The 24,023-nt window shown below is 39.0% G+C and overlaps 1 long non-coding RNA gene across 1 annotated transcript in view; it reads left to right on the top strand.

The window, feature by feature from the left end:
* LOC126337027 (uncharacterized) overlaps positions 1-24,023 on the top strand; it is a 729,269-nt gene that overhangs the window by 705,079 nt on the left and 167 nt on the right. The window lies entirely within an intron of this gene.

The raw sequence follows: 24,023 nt of genomic DNA, 5'->3' as shown, positions 1-24,023 counted from the left end.
ATATGTACGAGTACTTTCAGGCTTGCTCCAGGGAAGCATGTTGGAAACTTTAATGTCAAATTATTGCAGGGGTTCCGACTTTTTCTCTGATTACTTTGAGAATTCTAATACTTTTATAGAAACAGCTTGTTTATTTTGAAGGTTAATAAAATTAATAGAATTTTTAAGTATGTGAAAAACTAGGTTTATTGAGTGATTACTTAAATTTTAAGTGATAATTAGTAACACAGAAATCATATTGAAATTTTAAAATAAGGAAAAATTATTATTTGTGCAAATGTTTCAGTAATTATTTTATTTTTTCCTCAGCACTTAACAACAAAGTACAATAAAATTTTCAATGGCTTCCGTGATTTTGGATTTTTAAATTACAAACGTTCTTAATATCAGACTCAATAGTAAAAAGTTGAGTTCTAATATCTGGTGCTGCGTAAAGTCTGTTCCTAAACTTTCTGTTCGTTGCAAAGTAATAAGAAAATTTTGCTTCACAGAAATATGTAAATGTGGACTGAAGTAAAACAACAGTAGCTTGTTTTGATAAACTCAAATGTTCTTCTCATAAATTCATGAAGGAAATTACATAATGGATGATCTTCGCGTTTCTGCTTTAAATCAGTCACTTTTTAAGTCAATTATTTTTTCAAACTCTCTTGCATTTAAGCCTACCGGCTTAGCTGTTATGGAAAATGAATTGGGAATACAGAAATTATCCTCATTAATCTTCAGAAAATATTCCAAAAGAATTTTTTCAAGTCACGTAGTACTCTATTAGTAGCTTAGAACCAACTTCGTCAATTTTAAAACTGTTTGCAATGAAACATTCATGTAAAGTGGAAAAGCAATTAAATCGATTTCTTGAACTGAAGGAATCCAAAATTTCAATTTTCTCTCAGAAGATGCAATTTTCCTTTTACTAAATATTATAACACTCTTTCCCTGCAACGAGAAGTTCACTTTTGTCCACATTGTAAAAAAGTCTGCTAGACAATCATAAAGAAAATTCAGCAACATTTTGTACTGAAGTATTTTGGAGACTGAAGGAGGCCAGTAACTCACTACGAAGTTCGTAAAGCCTCAGTAGTACTTTTCCTCTCGACAGCCATGTCACTTCTGTGGGTAATAAAAGTGCGTTGTGTTCACTACCCATTTCATCACACAAAATTTTAAACAGTGTGGTCGACATTATACATAGTTCACCATTTTGAGTCTTTCATCCATAACATTAAATCAGTAGGCTTCTTTTGTTACTAGAACTTGCCTATGCAAGATACAATGACTGCTAGTGGCTCTTGTAAATACCTACAGTATTCGTGAAAGAGCTCTCTTACTTTTTCCTATCATGGCTATTTCAGCATCTGTGCAAATATCAATATACTTCTCCCAAACTATCTCATGTTTTATAATGTAATCAGTAATACAATTGAGTATATCTTCTCCTGTTTTTTTTCATTTAATACTGCACTGGTAAGTAAATCTACTTCACTACTTTAATCAAACGAATAACGAACAAACACTAGTAGCACAGCTAGTCCTGCGACATCTGTGGATTCATCCATTTCCAGTGCATACTCATTGCAAAGCCCAAATCGAGAAATTAACTCTTTTCTCCCGCATCAGAAAGATTTCTGATGCGTCGTGGAACAGTATTATTAAATAATATGGTACTGAATCTATTTTTAGAAGTCTGCTCGTTAATATCGCAAGTCACTGTGTCTCCTACGTATGGCTTAATAAGTTTTCCTCCAAGTGAATGAGCTTCTCCATTAAGCACAATACGGTAACTTACACGATAAGATACTTCGGCTACATTTCCATTTCCAGTTTCTGCATATGTAATTATTTGATGTTTAGATTTTTAAAAAGTAAATGTCTTTTCTTTTGTGATCAGCATGCATTGTTTCCAAGTGATTACAAAAATGATTGGCGTCATAGAACTATTTGCGAATTTTGTTTGATGTAAAATACACACAACAACAAGAGCATCTGACTCTCCTCTATACTTGAATCCAAATTTTAAGTGCCTTTCATCGTACTTCCGGTTAAGTGTATTTTGGCGGGATACATATGTCTTATATTATCTTTTGAAGAAACCCCCGGTCCGTGTATCCTTTTCTTTTTCAATAGTAGTTGTAGTGGGATTACCACAATTTCTTTCCATCTTTTTAAGCAGGAATCGATGGATACCTTTTAGCAACATGCAGGATGGTCAGAAACTGTGTGAAAACTCTTGAGGGTATTGCGGGGAACGTTGTCTTCTGAGAAATAATTTATAAGGAAAAAATCGGTACGTTGCATCGTTTCCGAGTTATGTAAAATTGATAGCAGTTTGCCAGAGATAGTGTTGCCGCACATGTTGCTCGTTTTGTTTCCTCAAACTAAACAAGAGAACGATACAAAAATTCCACATTGGATGATTGAAAGGGCAGATCTCGCTACCGTCCACTGTTTTCTTGCTTCTTCTCCGGTTTCAGCTACTCATATAAGGAATACATTTGGCAACACCGCCTCTTGCAGGCTTCTTCCATTTGAGCGCTCATTGGCTAACTTCAGTGTTAAATGACTAAGAAACGGTGCAAACTATTTTTTTCTTTACAGTCACTTCTCAGCACAACTCCGCCTGCAGCACCCTTATGATCTTTTCAGACTGTTTCTGACCACCCTGTACAAATTCTGTAAAAAGAAAAATCATTTTGTTGAAATTCCTCCTTTACGCTTTAAATAACCTGTCCATGAAGTATATAGGCCTATAACTTGTCAGTGCGTCACTGAAGACCAGGAAATGTGGAAGAACACTGCCGCCGCATTGCATACGGACGTTGCAGTGGAACATGGCGATGTTTGTCTTTAAGTGGTCATCATTCAGGCGTGCTCCCGCCTCACCAACTGCGAAGTAAATTACAAATGGAAGTAACAAATTGTGTGAAAGCCCAGCCCAGTGACGTCAACGTTCAAATACACCCATTACGCTAATTTCTCAATTGACACACACAACACGGTTTCGTCACGATAGTGCCACGTCTGTTAGATCGCTGAGGATGGCAGCAGTCGTAAACGTAATACAGTGGATGACGAGAGTACCAATTTTTGCTGGCTTGTACTACATTCGAATTCGGAACATCACACGCCGCTAGTGGCTTTCTCAGCATGTTAGACCGACTATTTGCATGAGCAAGCTAGTGTAACCCACTTTCCGGATATAAAATTTTATCGCGCATCATTGTGTGTGTTGTTATTCTAACAGTAAGTGCAGCTTTCAGATGAATCTCTAACTGAACTTAGAAAAAAAAAAAAAACTGTAACTAGTCCATTATTCGTGAACCAAGTCAGTGGAGAATTAAAACGTGGATCAGCTGATCCAGTTTTTCATTCTCCACTGATTTGGTCCACATTGCAGAATTTATTCGCCTACGTTCACCGTCAGAAGCTCAGCAATTGACAACGATAAAATGTTGTCTATAAATGTGTTATTTACTGCTACAAATAAAAAAACTGTTCAGCAGGTTCCACATGGAATTTAGGGAGAGTATCAGCTGATTTATTCTTTTCTGGCTTTTGAATAACCATGATTCACTTCTGTATACAAAATTCTTGAGTTAAGCCTGTTAGAATAGTCTGAAAAAACCAGAAAGTCATTTTAGAGCAGTGAATATTGTACGGAGTCCGAACATAGGGTACAGTTCAAGTTGCCATATTTGGTTGTAGCATATCAGCACGTATTCTGGCGGCTTCAGCAGTACAGTTACAAACAAATAGATATTAATTAATGCTGTGGAAAGAAAGTTGCTCTGTTTTTTTTTCTCTCAATTGGAGGATTTGGAAAGGTTAATTTTCGTTATTTCATACCATTTATTCAGAGTGATACGCTCATGGAATGGCATATTTTTATAGTTATCTTGCCATCTATACCGATGAAGCCAAGTCTCTCGTAGGAAACCATCATCTCGCACCATCGTTGTAAGAAAAATGATCATAAAAATAGGTGGTGTTTACCAATGACAGGTATGAATTAAAGGAAAAACGTGTGTAGCAAACATACGTGTCCGCCGTCAACCTACTCCATGCTTAACAGAAAAATTAAATATGAAAGAAAAAATTAATACTGCCTCCTCAATTTTAATTTATTTTAATTAGGATGAGTTTATCAGCCCACTCCTTTCAAATGTCCCGTCACAACCAGAACATTCGGTCTCTAGTCAGGAATGTCAATACAGGGATTTGACTAATTATAATCAGTAAAACAATAATTATTTACTTGTGCGCTATGTATTATTCTCGCATATCAGTTTCTTCCACTATTTGGACATCTGTATACTGAACTTTTAATCAGATTAACGTATGAAGAAGGTATCAGGAATACCGTCAACAGTATTTTACTACTGTGATAACATGGGGAGGGGGGGGGGGTGCAAGAGGGAGGTGTTCTCCGACGAAGAAACTGTATGATTTGAAAGCTTTTTAATGTGTTTTAAGGCAACGGAAAACTATAAATAGGCGTTAACAAATACAACAAAAGGAAGTTCCACATTAGAAACAGTAATTCAATTCGGTAGACGAACAAACCTGATTTCTAGTGTATGCAATTTCTAGTGTATGAATCGCCTGCTGTGAATCGAGGGAAGCGGATCATCAATTTTTAGGTGATTGAGATGCTGTCCACATTAAATTCTTCATTGCAGCGTTCATCTTCAATGCTTGCAATTGCTTTTTTTTATTCATATGCTTACTGCCAATAAATGTTCTCGTCCTTGGATGAAAACTAACTCGTGCACCAGTGGAACGTTTGCTTTAATGACTGATGTAAGTCTGTCCATGAAAACCAGAAAGTATAACTTCAAACCGCTTTACTACGTTCATTCAGTCTGTTGTCGGATTTAGAAGATCTCCCCGAGAAACAATAGATACCCAGGCATCAGAACTTGTTCCAGAAGATGAACACATTTCATTTCGTGATCCCAAGGATTTAACAATAGCTTCTAGCGAAGTCAGGTGAAACGCCCTCTGCATCAACATGTTTTCGTGGATTATTCATAGAAATTCTCCCTCCTCCTCCATAAGTATACAGTGACACAACTACTTTTACACTGAGCTTTCGCTCGGTTTTCTTATGTAATAAAAAGTTCACTGGTAGTGAATTTCATGAACTCGTCGTCGCACTTTCTCTGTCAGCAGCAGGTGTACGGATCCTCTCATAAACTACTAATGCGCTGCTTGAAAACGATATGTCGTCTGCATTTCCTGTTAAAACAAGAAGCTGAGTTTTGTATTTGGCCTCCACTGCTGTAGGATCATTACAGAAAGATTCAAGATCTCCAATCCTCGGAAAAATAATTTTCCAGTCATACTTGATTTAGTCGGGATGAAAGGATATTTCGTCCTTTCTCTTTTATTATTTTTCAAACAGTTCTAGAAGTGAGGCGATGGAGATGACAAACCCCTTTTGAATCGGCAATAACCCCTTTCTGTTTCCAAATTGTTTATCATCGTAAACTTTTCGAAATCTTACAGTGTTTTCTTGGCTTGGAAGGTTCAGAACGAATTCACTATGCAGAGCCGTGCCATGGCAACTCTAGAATTCAAAACGTCGTACACATGATTGACTAATCCAAGAAAAATACTTCCACGTTCCTTTCCTGCAACAAACAGTAAAACTTTATTCATGTGGCGTCAGAATAAACGAGCAGCAATCCTAATGTTTTCTCAAGCTCTCTACCTATGACTCTGACATGAGCTTTTGTGTTGTATTCAGATCACATATCGTATGACAGGTCTTGAAAATACACACAACAATCACGTCAAGAGGTTCCTTGGGAGGATACAAACTCATACACAGCCACAGATAACTGATATAGTTACAGACACAGAAAATGACACAAACACAATAACAGCATTAGACACAGATTGATAACACAAGGAGTATTACACCTAATGTAGATAATGTAACAGAAGCAAACATATCACATGGCTGGTTCATGTATATAAACTGCAAATATGATAACTAAATAATGTAAAAGAAAATGAGTAATATAAGCAACGAGAGGAATACGCCATATGTTTAGGCAAGGCGCGAAGTTTGAGTTCCTAGGCGGTCCAACAACGACGAATTCGAACTTCTATTCACTAATATTAATAAGAGGAAGGGACAGAACTAATGGCGGCAGCGCAGTATAAGCTATTTTCATAAAGACTATAAATTGGAAAAAATGCCTAATGTTGTTAACAATCGAGAGCATATGACTTTTTGTAGTGACAACTGAGATCGGTTATGAAAATTTACATCCATTAAATTAGTATCGTCGAAATGTCGTAAAAATTCGCTGTTTTATAAATAATTTTTTGCGGAGCGTAATTCACTTCCTGTGGAACACTAGCTATCCACGAAACGCAGTTTGGGAAACGCTAGTCTAGGCAAACTGTGAAATTTAAAGCTCGCTAGCTAGACGGGGATTTGCACTGCACTTCTCCTGAACGCGGATCCAGTTGCGATGCGTCACTGAGCGAACTAGCCTTGTCTTTTGGATCCATATCACTTCCTAGTTGGAAAGGTTCAAACTGACGGAAGAAACCCTTATTTTATTTTGTTATTATCTTTGTTCGCTATGAGGTCAGATTAAATTATCAGCACCCTTCTTTTGCTCTGCAATCTACAGTGGCTTTGCTTTGCAATGTTCAAGACTTTTAACGTGGTTTTTCGTGTTTTTAGTCTGTTAGAGAGAAGTTAACTGCTTTCATTCTCGTCGGGCACATAAACAAGAAACAAATGCAACCATCTGTTTGGTACACATTTTTCGTAAAAAAGATATTTTAATGTTCGTTTTAGTTATCTGATGTGTACATTTCTTGCTGTTCAAAGAGGATATGTTATTTCACTGGTTGTCGTCACGAGTTCAATAACTGATTTCGCATACATTAACTTAAGTAACTTAATCCAAATGACAGTCTGGCGGGAGGACACAGAGCGACGGACAAAACAAAAAGAAGAGAGAGAGAGAGAGAGAGAGAGAGAGAGAGAGAGAGAGAGAGAGAGAGAGAGAGAGAGAGAGAGAGAAACAGAAAAACTAGGGAAGAAAGATATATTTTATTAATGAGGATCGTTATTCATTACGGATAACGACTAACGCTAGAACAGTGATGGTTGTAGTAGGCTATTATTACACACTGTAAATACAGAATTACATTAGAGACGAAATGTTGGTATCTTGTTTCTGTTAAGTTGAGGGCGTATTCTGTCTCTTTCTTAAAGAATGTGAGTGCGAACTGGGACGTTTCTGTAATTGCACGATAAAAACAAATGATGGCCGTAAATAATGGAAGACCGTTGCTTAGTTACCATCCCTCGAAGCTGGTTTTGAAGTAATGGTTCACTATTTCTGAATCAGATGCCAATGGATGAGAATAAAACTGCATTCACGATGTAACGGTAAAGTTTCGTTTACGAAACTCGAGATAAAGGTTCGACATATTTAGTGCTGTGATAGTGACGTTCGCCGTCGTTGAATATGAAATGGACTCTTGATGCTGTGAGTCATACGAGTGAAGGTACCGTGAACTGGATCTTCTTCCTTTAATTGCGTAAAATATATTTGGTTAGTAAAGAAATAGAATCGATTTTTAGCTTACGTAATCGAATATAGCATTGAAAATATAGCATGAAAATATATAAGACTTGGATAGATATTTATCTTCTTTTCTTGACTTCCATTTTCCCAGACACAAGAGAACTAAAGTTTAATATCAATGTACTTTCGCGTAGGTGTGAAGTATTTTTCACGTATTGTCTAATTTTTGCAGACGCGTGGGGGATGTGATTTATTTATGTTGCTTATGGTTGTTGCATCTCGGTCTATTGAATAAGATAGTGTAACTTAATACGTCCGCGGTGACTGTACTGACAATGGCATACTTCTCACCATAGAGGTTAAAGAAAAGAAGGGAGATGGCGCTATTGGCTTACGCTGTAAGTTGTTTTGAAGCCAGACTAGGCGGTGCCTGCCGCGTCTTAAATAGCCCAAAACATAGCAGACTACTGTGCAGAATTACTTCTTATTCATTTTTCTGTCGTGTGCATGCAACAACTGTTTTAAATACTGAAAATTACGATACTTACATGACATTTCTGTTTTTATGTTCTTAAATGGGTATTTGCTCCAGCAATACGACACATTCGACTCGTAAATGATACTTATTTTTTGTTGACATATTTTGAATAATCAAGACGAGAAGGATGTGAAGCAGAAACAGAAGCTGAAACTCCGAAACCAAAGCTTTTTTGCTTACTGGACCTACTTCTTGTTCGTTACATATTCTCGATTCGAAAAACTTACCTAAATATTCTTTGCTAGCCTGTAAACGTGTGTAAACAAGAAAGATTCAAGACATGCTTTTTTTATCTTGTGCATGTCAACAAAGTGAAAGACTGCTGAAATGTCAAAGAAACAAAACTGCATAGAGGTGTACTTCCTTGTGGAATAGCGTTCTAGTTTTATTAGATTGTCAGTTCATTAGTTTCACTATTGATTACAGATCTGTTGATTTTGAAATCTTTCATAGGCATCTTGCAGTGTGTGGTCTCAAACGCTTAAGGCCAGATAAAATGGATATTTTGCTTTAACACGAATGTAAGTATTTCTTTTTTAGGAATGATAGCCTGACTTCTGTAAGATGTGTATCCCTACCTTTCCACCACCAGCCTGTTTGCTTTTTTTTCCGGAATATTTATCTCTTGTAACTGTCAGTTTTTCAGGAGTAACCAGTCATAGCACAATTAGAATGTACCTTTACGTTTACTTTGATCGCGTGCTTGATAATTTTTAATTTCATTTTGAAGTTTTCAAGTATATAAGCCTGTACCATGCTTTGTGATATACTAATAGTTAGTTAGGTAGTTTCATGTTACATGTATCATTTTCATGATAAACCGCAATGATGTAAAATGAGTCATTATATATTGAAATCTTTTTTAGTAAATCTGCCTCCGTGCTAATCATTTATTAGTTTTTTTCGTTTCTCAGTTACGGACAGACAGATGTTAGTAATTCCTACCCATCACCATTTACTCATTACAGTAATAGATAATCTTCTGGGGAAGTTTCAAATTTTACTTTGCTGTCTGTCAGACACTTTTTACCAATAAGTAAGTGATCGAAACTTTCGGTTGTAGCACTCTGAACCTCTCATTATGCTCCACCTTAAGGTGGAGGTAATAAATGTCATTATTTTTCTTCCGGTGTTGTAGCTATGCACGTCATTGTTACTGTTGAAGTGCAGTGGATCATTTACAACCAACATCATGAGGAAATAACTATACTGTGAAACTGACAGATATGTATTTACACACCTAGCAGCAGGCAGCCATGACGAAAAGGGTGTTCACATAACTTTTCAGCCAAAGCCTTCTTCAGAATGGAAGAAAAGTACACATACACATTCATACACACAGAACTCTCACAAATATGGCAGCTGTCTCCAGCTGTAACAGCAATAATCAATTTTAAAGGGGAAGAAAAAGTGAGCAATAAATAATTATCGGCGGGAGGAATTTAGGGCATGCAATGCTGTCCCAACAATCAGCGCGGTTACATAGACGTGTGTTGTGCGGGGACGAGACCGCTGCTCGGATGTCGGAATGTTTGTGATTTGGAAGGCAATGAAAAACATAGGAAGAGAAAAAACAGACACTGAGTAAATTCAGGCAACTATAAAGTCAAATGACAGAAATAAAACCACTACAATAAAAGTCAGCAGTTCCACCATAAATCAGGTATACAAAGAAAATATTGCTTGAACGGCTCTACTTACCAATGAAATGTTATTCCTTTAAGCTTTAGATCACTATCGGATCGGTTAGTACACCCGTAAACAGTGCAAGCTGGTGTATTTTGATGAAACAACTACGTCTCCACAAAATCAAAGTACCCAACACGGTCGAAACTGGGCATGGGCACGTCAGAGTGACGTCACGAGGAAATTTAGCGTGGTGTACCATGGAAGCATGAATGTGAATAACCAAATGTTTTGGCTACTTAAGATGGTGGAGGTCGGCTTCAAGTTTGTAACGAAGTGACAGCCCCCTTCTGTTTTTACCTCCAACGCTTTTCCCATATCCCACGTTACTGTAATATTATTGAGGCGATGGTTTTGGCTGAAGCGCTTATGTCTCCACGAATTGTAGTAATAGAAATAGTTATGTCCTTGAAACGCACCAATTAACGAAAACTATTGGATAAAATAAACACTTCGCTTTATCCAAATGTACTTGTTTTTTACTGCACAAGGTTACAATGAAAGTTCTTAGAATTCTGAATAGTGATAGAAAAAGAGGTAGCTATTGACTGTAGACCGACGCCCAGATGACGCTACACTAGACCGAACGCGGTTTTTATGAGTAGTTCTCAATATTGCGTCCTATGTCAAAATGCTGCTGTATAAATTTGTAACAGTACTTACGCAAGATTAAAATCTAGCTGCTGCAACATATTAAATTAATAACGTATGTTGCAGTAATTGTCAAATGGAAAAGTGAATCGTGTCCTGTTAGCAGCTGCCGGCCGCTGTGATCGAGCTGTTTTAGGCGCTTCAGTCTGGAACCCCGCGCCTGCTATGGTAGCAGGTTCGAATCCTGCCTCGGGCATGGATGTGTGTGATGTCATTAGGTTAATTAGGTTTAAGTAGTTCTAAATCTAGAGGACTGATGACCTCTGATGTTTAGTCCCATAGTGCTTAGAGACATTTGAATTTTTTGTTAGCACCTTCTGAAATTTCAAACAAGGTCTTCTTTCACCTACTGTGTTAATATATGATTACCCTCTGCTGAGTTCATGAGATAACATTCGCCGGAAAGTATTTCCCACACCTTTAGGAAATCGCTGGACACGTGAAATAGTCAGGGTGAAAAATTCTGATTTCGAGCATATTTGGTGTCATTCGAGCCTTCGATGTCCAAATTTTGCACTACAGTACTTCGTTTAAGTCTTGTATTTTGAATGCTGCGAAATGTTTTCCATCGCTCGTCAGATTCTCACTGCAATATCAGAAAATAGCAGGTTCCGAAATGATTAGGCACATCTTGTTGACATGGAAGTGCAACGATACACCTAAACTGAATTGCTGATCCCTTAAATAAAGCTTTGATGAAAAAGAGATAATCGCATATTCTGAAAGATGTGCAATCAGATACTGTTCAGGTGTACATCTAAATCAACATTCACTTCACCCTTGCCATGAGTATATTTACATCACTTACCCAGAGATTTTCAGTAGATCCACTGATTAAGCATTAGAATTTTCGATGCGTTTTAATTATGCAACTGCTGTATACGTAGACGAGAGCCTACAAATAAAGTTGTTACAGAATAATTAATTATGGGATGATAGAACCTGAGATTGAGGTTGGACGTTTGAAACTATCCACTAGTCAGGTATCTGGGTTAGATATTACTGGCTGCAGGTCACGACACAGAGCTACTGTTTGATCAACAAACATAGCGCGGGAGTCCAGTATTGTTATGTGTATGCACACAGCATGTCCATTATTATTGCAGTGACCCGTTTGTAGCGGAATTGTTTCAGTTTGTTGTCACAGTTATCCAAGGCAGGCTGACTGATTCAAACCCACAGTTTGTGACCTAATTTCACTACTCTTATTATTATTATTATTATTATTATTATTATTATTATTATTATTATTATTCATACAGACCAACTCGGGTTACGTAACAATTTCCGTTCCTCTTGTTTCTTTGTTGCTTCTTATTCTTCCACTACCCCTTCAGCTCCTTTCCATGTTGACTTTTCTTCTGTATGCTGCTCCCAATTTCTTCTTTCTTCTTCCTTTAAAGCTTTCTAACAGTATAATTTATTTTTAAAAAGTTCCTATTACTTCAAGTTCTTTGATGTTGTTTCTTTTTAGTTATTTTCTCATATCAGTAATTCACACTATTGCCAATTTCTCTTTCCTAAAATACAGGAATACATTCGGTAGTGCTCTCCAAAAAAGACTCTTCTTCGCTTTGCTATTACTTCTGCCGGTTTCTGTGTTTTCTCGTAGATGTCTTCGTTACTTCATAGTTTCTAACTAAATGAAGTTCGTAATGGACCCGTCATTTTGCTCATATCCGTCTTTTAAGTGCTTCTATTCGGTTCAGCTTAAAAAGTACACCTTTAATCATTAAAAATGCAAATAAACCTTCTTCTATTACAACTGTGGTACAGTGATTTAGTTTTGTTCAGAGAAACATGCATTTGTTGTTGTCGGTGTTCTTTATCAAATCACATGATCTTTCTATTTTGTTAACTCTCACTCCTACTCAAATTTTCCTGATAAATTCTGCTTCACAGTTTCTCCAAGATATTTAAATATACTAACTCACTTTATTTCAGCTTTTTATATATCTTTGTACATTGATGCATTTTTATGTTTACGTTACTTCCCGTTTAAAATTTTTATACGGCCTTCTCACATCACCACACTCCCCTCCGCTACCAATTTACTATTCCTTGATACTTCAAGACATACCCTAAGCTGTCCCTTCTTTACGCCACGTTGTAGCATAAATCTCTTTCCTCTCGTTCTCGATTCAATATTTCGTCACACTGTTCTGTAAGACTAAATTTCAAAAGCGGTCTTCTTCATCAGGTTTATACTGTGTATCGCGTACGCCTCACTTTCCAGTAAAGCTGTTCTCATGAGAAATATTTTTTAAAAAGTGCTTCCAACTGCTTTATTTTCAAGATTTAAGTATTTATATTTTTCATGAGTACTTTTCGTGCTATTGCCAGTGCTCATTTTATATCCTCTGCACTTGGTCACTGTCAGTTATTGCATTTGCTAACCAAACAGCGAAACCCATCTACTACACTGTGCAACACAATTAATGGGTCCCTTTTTCGAAACCCAGTAAATGTCTCCCACTGCTCAAACGTGCCTACAACCTTCGTATGTTATGGTGCAGCAGCGTGGTGTCCCGCGACTTCACTCTCAGGCTAATCGGCGATTCAAACAAGGCGTCGACACATGCAGGAAAACGGATGGGGCTCAGAAGTTTATGCGCGTTATAATGCAGGTTACCGATGCCACATTGGCACCAAATTTCACCACAGTTCTGCCCAATTCAACCGTGGACGTGTCACAGGATGAGGAAGACGTCACACCTCCTTTTACCCCCATTTCACACCCTCTATGGCGCCTCTGCAATGGAAGTCAGAACCGATACGCGTTCAATTTCGTCGAGCGATTCTGAACTGTAGCTAGTGGTTACATCATGCATACCAAAGCAAAGATTGTCGTCGTACTAAACTCCAAAGGGGCAAGAGCAATTTCAATGGGATTGCAGTCCCGTGATGTCCTTAGGAAACGGTTGAATCATCCGGTGGTATCAAAAGTTGTCACGAACGACGTCCTATTGTGCATCGCATTCTAACCTGTTAATTCTACCTGCAAATATGTAGGAATCAACACCCCGATGGATGCAGTGGTTCACTGACCCCCTTTATGCCACCCTCGAGGCGTTTTTGTGTTATTCTGAGAGGTGGGGTGTCCGGAATGTTTTCTTGGCCCTCCCCCATGACTGGGCGTCTCAGTTCTAACCTCCAGCGTAGAGGCGTCAAAAGAAGAGGTGAGATGTGGCTAAGACGGGGTGCGACGATTTTCCTACCCTGTGACTCATCCACTGGGGTGTTGGGCAGAATTTTAGTGAAAGTTGCTGCCAATGCCCACCCTAGCATGTCATGTTGTTGATGTTGTTGTTGTGGTCTTCAGTCCTGAGACTGGTTTGATGCAGCTCTCCACGCTACTCTATCCTATGCAAGCTTCTTCATCTCCTTGTACCTACTATAGTCTACATCCCTCTGAATGTGCTTAGTGTATTTATCTCTTGGTCTCCCTCTACGATTTTTACTCTACACGCTGTCCTCCAACACTAAATTGGTGATCCCTTGATGCCTCAGAACATGTCCTACCAACCGATCCCTTCTTCTAGTCAAGTTGTGTCACAAACTCGTCTTCTCCCCAATCCTATTCAGTACCTCCTCATTAGTTATGTGATCTACCCATCTAATATTCAGCATTCTTGTAGCACCACATTTCGAAAGCTTCTATTCTCTTCTTGTTCGAACTAGTTATCGTCCATGTATCACTTCCATACATGGCTACACTCTATACAAATACTTTCAGAAATGACTTCCTCACACTTAAATCTACACTCGATGTTAACAAATTTCTCTTCTTCAGAAACGCTTTCCTTGCCATTTTATATCCTCTCTACTTCGACCATCATCAGTTACTTTGCTCCCCAAATAGCAAAACTCATTTACTAAATTTAAGTGTCTCATTTCCTAATCTAATTCCTGCAGCATCACCCGACTTAATTCGACTACATTCCATTATCCTCGTTTTGCTTTTGTTGATGTTCATCTTATATCCTCCGTTTCAAGACACTGTCCATGCCGTTCAGCTGCTCTTCCAAGTCCTTTGCTGTCTCTGACAGAATTACAATGTCATCGGCGAACCTCAAAGTTTTTATTTCTTCTCCATGGATTTTAATACCTACCCCGAATTTTTCTTTTGTTTCCTTTACTGCTTGCTCAATGTTCAGATTGAACAACATCGGGGAGAGGCTACAACCTTGTCTCACTCCCTTCCCAACCACTGCTTCCCTTTCATGTCCCTCGACTCTTATAACTGCCATCTGGTTTCTGTACAAATTGTAAATAGCCTTTCGCTCGCTGTATTTTACCCGTGCTGCCTTCAGAATTTGAAAGAGAGTATTCCAGTCAACATTGAATGAAAAGCTTTCTCTAAGTCTACAAATTCATGACGCAGGTTTGCCTTTTCATAATCTAGCTTCTAAAATAAGTCGTAGGGTCAGTATTTCCTCACGTGTTCCCATATTTCTACGGGATACGAACTGATCTTCCCCAACGTCAGCTTCTACCAGTTTTTCCATTCGTCTGTAAAGAATTCGCGTTAGTATTTTGCAGCCGTGACTTATTAAACTGATAGTTCGGTAATTTCCACATCTGTCAACACCTGCTTTCTTTGGGATTAGAATTATTATATTCTTCTTGAAGTTTGAGGGTATTTCGCCTCTCTCATACAATTTGCTCACCAGATGGTAGAGATTTGTCAGGACTGGCTCTCCTACGGCTGTCAGTAGTTCTAATGGAATGTTGTCTACCTACTCCTGGGGCCTTGTTTCGACTTAGGTCTTTCAGTGCTCTATCAAACTCTTCACGCAATATCATATCTCCCATTTCATCTTCATCTACATCCTCTTCCATTTCTATAACATTGTCCTCAAGTACATCTCCCTTGTACAGACCCTCTATATAGTCCTTCCACCTTTCTGCTTTCCCTTCTTTGCTTAGAACTGGGTTTCCATCTGAGCTCTTGATATTCATACAAGTGGTTCCCTTTTCTCCATAGGTCTCTTTAATTTTACTATAGGTAGTATCTATCTCTCCCCTAGGGAGATAAGCCTCTACATCCTTACATTTGTCCTCTAGCCATGTCTGCTTAGCCATTTTGCACTTCCTATCGATCTCATTTTTGAGACGTTTGTATTCCTTCTTGCCTGCTTCATTTACTGCATTTTTATATTTTCTCCTTTCGTCAATTAAGTTCAATATTTCTTCTGTCACCCAAGGATATCTACTAGCTCTCGTCTTTTTACCTACTTGATCCTCTGCTGCCTTCACTACTTCATCCCTTAAAGCTACCCATTCTTCTACTACTGTATTTCTTTCTCCCATTCTTGTCAATTGTTCCCTTATGCTCTCCTTGAAACTCTGTGCAACCTCTTGTTCAGTCAGTTTATCCAGTTCCCATCTCCTGAAATTCCTATCTTTTTGCAGTTTCTTCAGTTTTAATCTACAGTTCATAACCAATAGATTGTGGTCAGAGCCCACATTTGCCCCTGGAAATGTCTTACAATTTAAAACCTGGTTAAGCCGGACCTGAACACAAGTTAAAGAAGATGATTTAATTCTGTTACACCGCATTGGCTTACTTATATTGACGCTCCTCTTACAACTTCTTTCCAGAATTATATTGCTATTATTTGTAGTCTTTTTTCCTCATTCTTGCTTCAATGCTATTTATCTTGTACATAGAGTAAAAAAAAATTTCCCGCCTTTCGTAACTGAATTTGTGGTATTGCTTTTGGCAAAGATGACCCCAATTATAAGGCGTCTTCGGTGGTTTTTATGTTGCCTACGCTTTACCTGTACCTGTTGGCTCTCGTGTAATCTCTTCTTGACTTGAATTTTTTTGATAAGCAGTCAGTGAACTATATCTCACAATCTCGCTGTTTCCTGCACTTGAACTTGCGGCTACAGCTTTGCTATTCAATATCTTTCCAAGATGCTATCCATAAAGTTCAACCGATCTTTCATATCCTTTACCGTCTCTGATAAAATCAGTGTTATCAATAATTGTCAAAGTCTTAATTTCGTCTCCTTAAACTTCAAGTAGCCCTCAAATTTCTGCTCGGTTATTTTACTGCTTATTATTACTATTATTTTTTACTCAATTTCGGTCTCCAAAGGACCATGCGACTAATTTCCAGTTAAATTTTGGATTTTCCAGTAATTTTTGATTGTTTCTGAACTTCTTAGCAATTTGCTCCAATTTTCTTCTGTAGTTTTCCTGGATATGGGGTTCTGAAACCTTATTTCGAAAAGCGTCTGTGTTCAGTGTTTCACATTCTTCAGTCTACGTATCTTCCAGTCTGCTTCTGATTTCCTGGAATCACTTGCACCAGGCAAATTTCTTCCGATTGATTTTTTCAGAAATGTATTTCGCATATCCTGGTTTCTTTCAGCCAAACATGATGGCCGTAAGACATCGTTCTGCGTTTCCTCATCGTTACATTCAGTTGCTCAATTTTCTAGTGCAGATCTTCACTGTTACTTTATTCACCGTTGTGTTTTCGTGGCACCCAATTTTTTTCGTAAATTTATTTTCGCTTTCTTTTCCTTGTTTTTTACTTCTCTTGTTTTAGTTGAATCAAAATACTCTGCTGCGTATAAACGTTCTGGTTTCATTACTGTAACATGATGCTGTAGCTCAGCTTGAGAGGAGGTAGATCCCTTACTACATACAGCTTTAAATAACTGAAATGCAATTTCCAACCCCTTCAGGATATTTAAATTTATTGACTCCCTTTAATTTTTCAGCAGTCTGTTCGAGCACCTTTTGTATCTGTCATTTACTCTGTTTTTGCATAAGATATTTGAAGATCTGTTTTCTCTGCAATTATTTTCAAAATACTGATTTCTCTTGTTCGAGTTTCTGTATCTGCGGATAGTACTGCAATGTCGTCGGCAAAAGCTGAACACTGAAATATAAGATATCCACATTCATAGGCTAGTTGCACTTTTTGAAATCTGTTATTGTCATCAAAATCATCATCATCCACTTCTTTCCTTCTTCCCGAATCCTGATGCTCTGTGTCCACACAACAATGCATTGCGCTGTTGACGTCGACTTTCTTTTAGTCTTCTAAAACTTCAGTATTTCATACTAGATAAACGAATACGTTCCTTCATACGCCAATATTATTTACCAAGTTACTATTTTCGAAACACGGTATTATTACTACAACTGAAGCGAATGTATATTTTAGAAATTATTATGTTCTGGTTATGAAGAACGTCCGCTCATTAGTATAATAAGTTTTCTGGACCAACGCTTATCTATAATACAGCTTCGTAAATATTAATGTGATGTGCTCTCTAGTCTGTCACGTAAGTATTACACTGAAGCGCCAAAGAAACTGGTATAGGCATGCGTACTCAAATACAGAGATATGTAAACAGGCACAATACGGCGCTGCTGTGGGTTAACCCCTATATAAGACAAGTGTTGGGCGCAGTAGTTAGATCGGTTACTGCTGCTACAGTGGCAGGTTATCAACATTGAAGTGACGTTGAACGTGGTGTTATAGTCGGTGCACGAGTGATAGGACACAGCATTTTCGAGGTAGAGATGAAGTGGGGATTTTCCCTTACGACCAATTCACGAGTGTTCCGCGAATATCAGGAATCCGATAATACATCAAATCGACATCGCAGCAGCCGGGGAAAGATCCTACAAGAACGGGACCAACGACGACTGAAGAGAATCGTTCAACGTGACAGAAGTGCAACCCTTCCGCAAACTGCTGCAGATTTCAATGCTGGGCCATCAACAAGTGTCAGCGTGTGAACCATTCAACGGAAGGTCATCGATATGAGCTTTCGGAGCCGAAGCCACACTCATGTACTCTTGATGACCGCACGACACAAAGCTTTACGCCTCCCCTCAACCCGTCAACACCGACATTGAACTGTTGATGGCTGTAAACATGTTGCATGTTCGGTCGAATCTTATTAAAATTATATCGAGTGGATGGACGTGTACGGGAATGGAGACAACCTGATGAATTCATGGACCCTGCATATCAGTAGGGGAATGTTTAAGCTGGTGCAGACTCTGTAATGGTGTGGGGCGTGTGCAGTTGGAGTGATATGGAACCCCTCATACGTCTAGATACGACTGTGGCAGGCGACACGAACGTTAGCACCCTGTCTGATCACCTGCATCCATTCATCTCCATTGTTCATTCCGATGGACTTTCGCAATTCCAGCAGGAAAATGAGACACCTCACACGTCCAGAATTGCTACAGAGTGGTCAAGGAACACACTTCTGAGCTTAATCCACTGCTGGCGGCTCACCTCCAACTGCGCAACGCTACGAGCTGTTAACATCCAGTTGCCCAACACTACAATGGCGAGTATTACAACAATGCCAACCAGGCACTGACTGCACACAGCACAGCCAGTGATTTTCATACAGAGAGCTACGTGGCGTTACCAATAAAAAAAAAACCTAAACAGCCTACTTACAAAGTATTAAACTTAGAATCTGTGTGTAAATGGCTCGAGTGTTCACAAGTCGCGGCACACATATTACCCAGACTACATTCAACTAGTAATTCAGACAGAGCTCTTAGCGACTTTACACATAATTTAAAACCTTTTCGAAACTCTTTCTCGTTGATACCCCCCACAAAGTAATGAAAGGAAAAGCACAATTACAAAATTTTCGCTGTTCATGCAGTAAAATTTTAGTATCAGTCACGACGTTTTAATTTCTTACTTCTCTGCTGCTTTCTCAACCAGCAATACCTTTTTCCAGACAATAGTCATATACACCACTGAATGTATCTACAAAATTATATCAATGCACGACAGATAGTTCAGGAGCTATGATGATATAAACATTCAGATCAGAAGCTTGAATGTGTTTTGTACATAACAGTTCGTTTCTTTAAAGGATCTGGAGTGAAAGTACAGGTCTACTGGTAATCACTGCTATTCAAGCAATGTGATGTATATGTTAGAATGCATTGTTCTGAACAGGAGATACTACACTGTTTGCCGGCGTTGTAATTTAGTTATTCATAAATTGTGGCGAGTATTTCGTCATGCAGCCTACACAACTAGTCAACAGAATTTAGGTCCATAGTGGGATACCCAAGTTTGATGTATTCTCGAGTTTTTCACGAGCCGTTCTGTGGTTGCATGTCCATTGTGTTGTAGCCTTTGATTGGTAATTAAACACCTTACATGTATTAGAATGCCTTCCTGAGGGCGAAATTAATGGAGACGTCTTTTTTTTATAATGGATGAAGTATTATTCCCTGTTGTGTCCTGCGGATTTTTTTCAGACTGTTCACCAGGCCTAAAATGTCACAGTTTTCATATCCCAGCCCGAATGGAAAAAGCTTGCTCAAGTTGGTAGGAGAGATAAACATCGATAGGCCATCGAGATCTCATAATTGTACCCAGTATCCCGCCGTGGGAAGGCGTGTACTACGACCTTACTTGCAGGAAGCTACTGATTTTAATTGGTGCTGGGGGAAGGTGGACGAAATCAAAACACAAAAAAAGATTCAGAAACTAGGACAAAGATATATACTCTGAAATTAGCACAGAGCAACGTACCCTTAATCAAGAGCAGCCTTCACTAACAGAAGCATTCACATAATGACATATAGAAATAGCGTTAACCAACAGCTACACAAATTTAGCTGAAAACACTTCAGAGACAGAATACTGTCCCACGAGAACTAGGTCTCGGCAACAAAGGAAGGTGGGGGGGGGGCTGAGGGGCAGAATTCGGTGAACGTTATCGTACGGCTAGCACTGCCGCTCCCGCATTATATCGCGAAATAATCACGATCGCCAGACAACCGAAAAGGCGATCGATTCCGAGCATCATTATTAGACTGTGGCCGAATTCACGAACCGTTAAACTTTACCGTCGCATGGCGAGGCGTACTTGTAGACAATAGGCGGTGGCGGGCGAGACGGCGCCTAGCGGAGCTTCCGGAATGGACTGAAGCGGTGATCTCAGGGTTTTATTAGCTTGCCGGCACCTCACGCTAGTGTGTTTACGGCTGAAAAAAGTAGTGCTGGTGTGCGCTCTATTGACCCAGTTGAAAGGAATTTATGGAAGGGCTAGGTCCCAGTTTATGACATCATTCATTATTTGCCAAGTGATTCACATTTATTAAGCATTATTTTTAAAAAAAGGCAATAATACTAAAACCAAGTGAAATAATCTTGTAGAAATAGCAAAATGATACCGGCGTAACACAATGGTTTTGAATTTCAGAGCCGAGATTTAACACGGTCCCTTAAGCGACCTGAGAAATTGAAAGCAAAATTTCTCAAAATCAAATGTAACAATGACTTGCACAAATTTAGTAGCAGGTAAAATGTTTAAACATCCGACGCTACGAGAATGGTTCTAAATAACAGACCAACATTTTTGAATGCCAAATGTAAGAGCGATTAGCACAATTTAGTAATAGGTAAAATGTTTAAGCAGATTTAAACGTCGACGCTAACCGAATGATTTTAAATTACAGACCAAAATTTAACACTGAGCTTTAAGAGAGCTGACAAATTTAAGCTAATGGCTCGGCTGACTATGCAAAACTTGATAAAGAGAACTAAGCAGCAGTCAACTTACCGTAGAGCCGCTTCACACGAGGTAACGGCAGTGGCGAATCCCAAATGCTGACCGGTAATATAGTGCCTTGTCAGGCCGGGTCAGATGCACACACAGTCTACAGAAAGAGTAGCTGACCCATCAGTCAACAGCAGGGTGTTCATAAAACAAGCGTCATACGACGAGAAGATGCCCGGACACACCAACTGGTCAATTAGCAGAGTAATACACTTTCAGCAAATAACTACCTGGATAAGTAATCCAGAATAAGTAGAATAACAGGCTGCAAACTGCCGTTACCAGACTAAATGTTCAAGAATAGTACAATATAAGCACTGTAGAGAACCAAGGACAGGTATATTCATATAAATAAGCTACAAACAATGTTTAAGTAGATTTAAAATAACAATTTTGAACTGAATTTTATCCATAGTGGATGCCGTTGAACTCCGTGACTGTTCCTTTATAGGTTATAGAAAAATTTTTCGCTACCACTCGCAATAAAAGGTTATTTATCTGTCACACTACCGGTTCTGGCCTTGCGCAAACAATTCTTATCCACACATAAAAACAAAAGCTAATTATCCTCTGATATAATAACAAAGTAATATACTGTGGAAATTCGATGTAGCAGTCGTACAACACTTCAGTGTCATTATCGTAATTTGTAATAGTCACATTGTAAACACAAGCTGTAACTGTCATTGTATAATTTGTAATAGCTTTTAGTAATTTCATATATATAACATCATTGTACTTCTTAGCTCTATGTTTACCGACAAAAATGTAGATCAAAACAATTTCATAATATGTATCAAAAAACTTTGAAGTCTATAATTGCTTTTCAAGTTTATATATGTGAAACACCCTTGCACTTCCTGTGGCAAAGTTCTCTGAACATAACCAAAATGTTTCTGTATAAGCCACATTTTTACACTTGCTACGTCCAAGTTCTTTGACGAAAGCCCACATGTTTGTATGTAAACACAATGTATTTCACGAGTGCACATCGTAATAGTGAAACATGCAGCTAAACTTCATAAAACTGAAGTATGGGCGTGAAAATGATAATAAGTGTGTAACTAAGTGGAAAAACGGTCACCACAACGCAACTACAATAATGATGCTTCAGCTTTATGTAAGTGCAGATATATGCCGCCTTGTCAGTTACCATTGTCCCATTTTCTCTGTTTAGTCACCAGCAAATATTTTTTTATACAGTGATCTGGAGCATATAAAGATGTACGTGAATCTATAAACACCTGAAGATGGGCGCAAGCCCGAAACAGGTTCTGTGACAAATAAATAACCTTTTATTGTGACTGGTAGCGGAAATTTTTCTACACCCAATTTTGAACTTCCGTTCTGAGTTGAAATATTTGTTCTATTAATTCTAGAATGGTCAGATACCGGTACAAGACGACCCGCAGGCCTGATCAGGCTCTAAGAAACAGGTAAGGAATCTCGTCTTACAAGGCCCAACGATGCCAACACACAAAGTCTCACAGCTCTCATGCAGAGCACCCGGTATGCTAATAGATCTGTGGTGATGATGATGGAGAGGGATGTATGGGCGAACGAAGGCAAGGTCTTCAGCGCCCACTCAGTAACAGATTGAGACGGGTGTCAAGAAAATACTCAGAACAGTAAGATAAAACAGAACGTAAAACACATCTAACAAGGTTGGAAGCTAATAGATCTGACCGGATCAGAATCTAAAACATAATGAAAAGAGCACAGTGATAATAAAGGTTCATGACAGCACCAGTTGCACCTGTGACTCCTGTCACACTCTTAGTAGTAGCTCAGACAGTGACAGTAATGTTGTTAGGCATCATTTGGCCAAGATTAGCTCTATTAAAAACGAGCAGTAAAAAAGCTATCACCACAAATGTCACACCCGGAGATGACACCTACGTTACTTTTAAAGAAATCAACACAGGGCGCTCAGCGAACACAGAGGTGGGCAGGCTCAAACTGTTTTTATAAGCGATACGGAGCACACTAATCTTCCCGGAAGCACAAATTCACAACTCACGGAAGAATCACGTAGGGCAGGGCAATAACAGCAGAGCGCGCTAACTTCACCAAACTTGATCTCACAAGACGGCTCGAAAACAGGGAGGATTTGCTCTTTCAGCGCACCGAAAAAAGCCAGGCATAAAGTTGTTCCCGTTGTAACGGTCCCCGCAGAGCAAATCAGTCAAGACACGGACCACCGGCGCGTGACAACACACATTTCCTTCAACCGACTTCCGCCTTGCCCCAGTGACTGTCCTGTCCACATTCGTCCGCCTCGCACAACATTTCAAGGCGCCCTGCGACCAGATGGAAAACGAACCAGAGATTCTATCTACAGACCGCAATCGATACGAACCGACACGGCTCACGCTGCCAACTTGCTGGGAGGTCAAGCGGCTAGCTGTCGCCTCTTGGGCCATACACCCTGCCGCTTCCTTTTTGCCGCAGAAGTTTCCTAACCAGGCGCAGCCTTGGTCGTTGGAACGGCCGGATATTCTTTGTTCGTGTGTTCTCCAAGACGAAAACAACGTTCCTTTTAAATTTGAATCTCCTTAAGGGCCGCCGCTATTTTGTACCGTTCATTAGTGCCTCTCAGAATTACGGCAGTCGAGACCTGTTCACAGATTTCAGTTCCTCTGCATGTAGGGAATTATTATTAGAAGTTTTTCTTCGTTTCTGTAACTACTGAACTGCTTTAATTCGCGATGAATATTTAGATACTTGAAATAAAATTGATATGCAAACTATGGAAAGAGCAGCAGTTTGTTCCTCGTTAGAAGGTCAAGAATTCGTCATCTGATTTCATATTTATTAATTACTTCTCGACTCATCCTTGTCTACGGTCTTGCGCGGTCGCCCACGCTCTCATCACTGCACATGGTATTCTTGGGAGGGTTCGTAACACGATGTGTTACAACTATACACAGTGCAGGCGCTCTTGCCAGCGTTTCACCACAAGGATCTACCGTTTAGCTTCTCCTTAAGTACGCAATGTTCAAAACGGCAAC

Source organism: Schistocerca gregaria, chromosome 2 (assembly GCF_023897955.1).
Source record: "Schistocerca gregaria isolate iqSchGreg1 chromosome 2, iqSchGreg1.2, whole genome shotgun sequence".
NCBI classification, from domain to species: Eukaryota; Metazoa; Arthropoda; class Insecta; order Orthoptera; family Acrididae; genus Schistocerca; species Schistocerca gregaria.
The sequence above is the reverse complement of the archived record's forward strand: the minus strand, read 5'-3'. Positions and strand labels throughout refer to the sequence as shown.